Source organism: Camelina sativa, chromosome 11 (genome assembly GCF_000633955.1).
Source record: "Camelina sativa cultivar DH55 chromosome 11, Cs, whole genome shotgun sequence".
Lineage (NCBI taxonomy): Eukaryota > Viridiplantae > Streptophyta > Magnoliopsida > Brassicales > Brassicaceae > Camelina > Camelina sativa.
In genome coordinates, this window is record NC_025695.1 from 22,234,919 (window position 1) to 22,240,305 (window position 5,387).

The following is a 5,387-nucleotide window of genomic DNA, read 5'->3' on the forward strand; positions in this document are numbered from 1 at the left end:
CATTTCATTGGTGAAGAAGAGGTTCCAGTTCAAGAAGGAGATGCAGAATTTGCTAAGTTGTGCTACATACATAATCAAGGAGGATTCAAAGGTTACAACCAAGGAGGATTCAAGAACAACAATCTCTCCTATAGAAGCACTAATGTGGCCAATCCTCAAGATCAAGTCTACCCAACTCAACNAACACAACTATGTACCCAAGCAGCAACATCAAGTGTTCCAGCCCCAATTGTGTCTCCCACCAGGGTTCAAACTAACCAAGGCCAAGAACCAGATTTGAGAGCTATGATGCAACAAATGTTGATTGGGCAAGCTAATGGAAAGATGGAAGAGGCAAAGCAGTTTAATGAGTTGAACCAGTGATTAACATCCCAGTATAATGATCTCAACATGAAGTTTGAAGGTCTCAACTCTAGAGTGAAGTATATGGAGAGCCTACTTCTACTTCAGCTCCTAAGCCTAACCAACTCCCTGGAAAAGCTGTTCAAAACCCAAGGGAGTTCACTGCTAAGGCCATTCATGTCTATGAAGAAGAAGTCACTGAGGACAGTGAAATTCAAGCTGGGAGGATTGGTCATTTCTTGAAGCCCAGAGTGAAGATTGTGCAAAGCAAACTGAATCCGGCATTTCACTCGACCATGTGCTCGAACCAGCACTCGACCGAGTGTCAGCTCGACTGGTCGATCGAGTTGAAGGATCAGAAGCTGTCAAGCCTGCTAAGTACATTCCTCCTGCTTACAAACCGCCTCTACCATTCCCAGGACGTTTCAAGGCACAGAAGCTGAAGGAACTAAGGGAAATCATTGAGAGAAAGGAAATGATGGCTTTGCAACAAGAGGAAGTGAGGGCTTTGAAGGAAGAAGCTGTGATTGAGAAGAAGGAAGTGATGGCCATACAAGAAGTCATCATTGCTTACCAAGAAGAAGAGAGAGGACCTGCCTTGGAACAATATGATCCATATCCTCTCTATCAGGATTTTTTGCTTGAAATGTCAAAGAAGAGAGCCCATGCTCAAGACGAAAAGGACCTTGAAGAGCTTGAGGGAGTTATCATCCCAATTAAACTTGAGGATCCAGGACCATTCTATCTGCCTTGCTCACTTAGCTATCTTCACTACAACCAGTGCTTATGTGACTTGGGAGCATCTATCAGTGTGATGCCTTACTCTATAGCACAAAAGCTTGGGCACACTGAATTCAAGTCCACCAACCTTCACATATGCCTAGCTGATGGGTCAAACAAAGATGTGGTTGGTAGGTTGGAAAACATTCCAGTCAAGATAGGGAAGGCAAGGATTCATACAGATTTTGTGGTTCTAGAGATGGATAAGGAGCCTGAAGATCCTATCATTCTAGGGAGGCCATTCTTAGCCACTGTTGGAGCTGTTATAGATGTCAAGGAAGGTCTTGTAACCTTGAACATTGCTGAGGATTTAACCATGAAGTTTGACATCTATAACCCAACCAATCTGCCTACCATTGATGATCAACCTTTCACTATCAAGGACAAAGGAGGTCATGAGGTCTCAAGTGAAGTGGCAACTCCAAAGGCTAAGCTCTCTCTTCAAGAGGATTCAGTGGAAAAGCTTAAGGGTTCTGTTCAAGAGTTGACTGAATTGGTGAAGGATCTCAAAATCAAGCTTAACAAGAGGTCTTTGAAGAAAGCAAGACCAAGGCTCAAGATTAAGAAGAAATATGGTTTGTGTGTTAAGGGTGAAGTGATCAAGGGTCAACTTCACATTGATCAAGTGGTACCAGGGAGGATTTCATCACCTCCTTGGTCTCTAAACCAAGCATGAAAAGGGATCAAAAGTCAAGCTTAGTGACTTTAAACAAGCTCACTAGGGAGGAAGTCCCTAAGGTATCATTGTACATATGTTTTATTTTCCTTGTAGTTTTGATTTCTTTTCTTTTATGTTTGTGTTGGGCAGGCTTTTTAATGAAAGTGTAGATGGGTATGGAGAGATTTGGACTTGGGGAAGTAGACTCACGAGCCCACTCGACCGGCCCACGAGAGGTACTCGACCGAGTTATCAAGAAACTAAGGCCCACTCGATTCCTATTTCTCTTGGATGATCGAGAAGAGGGAGAAAAAGAAGATTTTTTTTTTGAATTTCAAACTTTGTTCAAGGAGCTCGAACACTTGCAGTCGAGTGTGGGGACGAGTGGCAGCAAAAAGCAGGTCAAAGATTCCCATTTCAGATTTGAATATTCTATTCGAAAATGTCTTCAAAGATTACTAGGAAGTCTCGACAAGCGGCTGAAAGCTCCCTGAATCGTCGTGATGCTCGTCTTGAATCAAGAGGAGAAACTGGAAGAAGCACTCGACCCACCACTCGAGCAAGCACACGACCGAGTAGGCGGTCGAGTTAGGTTGCGAGAGAGAGGCATCAGTCAGCTGAGGAAGACCCTGAGCGAACTGAGAGTGAAGAAGAGATGGAGTTCACTCTTAGGGAGCACATTAGGAGACACAAGGCCAAGGGGAAGAGGCCAGCAGTTGAGGTTGAACAAGAGGAGATTGAAAGTGAGAGTGAAGAAGAAGATGAAGAAGAAGAGGGAGAAGATGATGGTGAAGAAGAATCTAGTAGCTTAACTCAAAGGCAGCTTTATGAAGCCTTCTTGAGGATGCAGTTCTTGGGGACTAGATACCCACACAAGGAAACCATGGAGAAGCTAGGCATTGATGAAGATGTGGAATGTCTTTTTGAGAAGTGCAAACTAAGTAAGTTCATGGGGCTTTGCATGGAAGGGTATAAAGAAGAAAGCTGTGAATTGTTAGCCACAATCAAGATGCATTGCTACACAAAGAAGGATAAGGAGTTTGGACCTGGTCATGTTGACTTCACTATCAAAGGGAGAAGGTATGAGCTTTCATTGAAAAAGATAGCCAAGATATTTGCCTTTGAAGTTGGTAGTGAGAGGAGCATGGTCATACCAAGAGAAGAGCTCTATGCTATTTGAGAAACCATTGGAGACAACATCACATACTCATCCTCCAAGACCAAGGGTTCCAAGATAAGAAGCCCAGTCCTAATGTACTTCCACAAGGCCTTAGCAAACACCTTCTTTGCTAGGAAGGAAACTGGAAATGTGAATGAGGGTGAGTTCAATATGATTGATGTGGCATTCAATAGCATAATCCTTCAAGCAAAAGATGGAAGCATCATCCTTGGAAGCAGAGAGGGAACTGACCTTGTAATGGTGCTCATTGATCACATGATATACTTGAGAAGCTGGGTAGGCAAATTGCACAACAAAGGCTCAATGGGAGCCCTAACCATTGGAGGCATCATCACTCCATTACTACAAGCTGGTAAGGTGCCACTTAGAGGAAAGAAGGTCATGCCAAGATGGATTGATTCAAGCTATCTCACCTCCAACTTAATACTATCCAAGGAAATGCATCAAGGAAATCACCTTTTCAATTTTGAGCTTCCAACAATTGGGAAAATACAGCTTGTCCTACCCAATCAAGAGCTCACCACCATACAAGAAGGAGCAAACATTGACTTTTGGCCAGATGATGAGTTCTTGTTTGATGGGACAGCTCAAGTTAGAATTGATGAAGCTAGAGATGTAGAAATGGCTGATGGGGAAGAGTAGTTTTACTTTGAAGATTATGAGCCTAACCCAAGAGATAGTAGAGGAGTGAGAGAGACTAGCAAGAGGTTGACACTCCTACAAAAGTGGAACAAGTGGCATGGGAAGAAGTTTGAAAAGCTGAAGAAGAAGGTGGGCAATATGGCTAAGTCCATCAAGGGCTTAAAGAAGGAGATTGCTGAATTGAAGAGTGCAAACTCATCTCCAAGCCATTCTAGCCCTTTGAGGAGGTATAGCTCAACTAGAGCACTTTCAAGAGCTGAAAACCCTGTGGAACCAGCTAGAGCTTCAATGTACGAGCCAATTCAGAGGAAGAGAAGTTCAAGTAGCCGAGAACAACAAATTTCGAGGCACTCGACCGGTTCACTCTTGCAGCCACTCGACCGAGCACCCCAAAAGCACTCGGCTGAGTTCCAACCCAGAACTCCTTATGGCTTCCCAGTTCTAGCAGCATATCCAGGCTAACCAGGTTACCCTCCCTTCCCATCCCAGTACTTCATGGATCCAGCACTCCTGCAGCAATTCTACCAGCAGCAAGGTCAGTATTTTCCAACTCGGCATCCAACTCGATCCCCCCACTCGATCGAGCACTCGACCGAGTACCATTCGATGGCAATAGTCGAGTTGCCCCAATCTCCTTCTCCAAGTCAACAACAAGACCCCAAATAGACTTTGGAGAGCATGAATGAGGATGTGGATAGCTTCTTCCACAATCCATGAGGTAACACTATCACCTTCCTTGTAAATACCAGTGCATGTCATATTGTGTTTTGTTTTAGTCTTGAATCCTCTATCAAATTTCTTTCACACAGAGGACTGTGTGATTTAAGTTTGGGGGAGGGTTTGAGATAGTATTTGATGTTGTGTTTTGTTTTCTTATTTCAAATTTTTAGCATAATCATGTTAGTAATTGCATTTCATCTATGGCATCGAAAAACCCTAAAATTTTGAAAAATTATGCAAAAAAAATCTTTATAAAAAAAAAAAAAAAAAAGAGTGTTCATGTAGTTTGCATTGCATATTAGGATTTTGTTAGCATGTTTCATGAAGGACTGTTTAATATTTGCATTAGGGATCTATGATGAGTTTTGCCTTGTTAGCTTGCTTAATTCACTAAACTAGGATCAATGTCCAAGTTAATAGTACTTTGATGCTAGTTGAGTAGTTAGAAGCATAAGATTGAACCAAGCCTTGAATTCCTGCATTGCATTTGGTCTAAATTGAAGCATGTTATGATTTGATGTCATTTCCTACTTATAAGAACCTAATATTGACTTTCAATCATCAACATGTGCATTGCTTTAAACTCATGGATACCATACACATATTTGGATCATCTTTCTCCCTTTTACCACTCTTGTTGATCCAAGTAGCTGATTTCACTTTTAAATCAGTTTCTCCTACCCTTAACCAACCCTTCTTTCAAGCCATGTTTATTCTTGTGAGTGTGAGGCCTATTTTGGGATTGAGCTTGGTAGAAAGTGTTAGGTTTGAACTGACAAGAGTAAGGCCTTGTGTAGTTCTAGTTTGCAATTTTTCAAACTAGATAGGACTATGTGGTTCACTTGTTGGGTTTGGTACTTGGCTGTTTTGAAAAGAAGAGAAGAAAAAGAGAAAGAAAAGGTTAGAGTCTTTAGGAGGGGAATATGTTTAAGTAAAACCAAAGTCTAGTGAAAGAATGGGAAGTATGAGATTGTTAAAGATGGTTCTAATTAAAGAAAAAGAAAGAAAGAAAAGAAGAGTCTAGCAAAAAGCTTTTATGTCTTAAGAAATGAGAAGAAAAAGGAA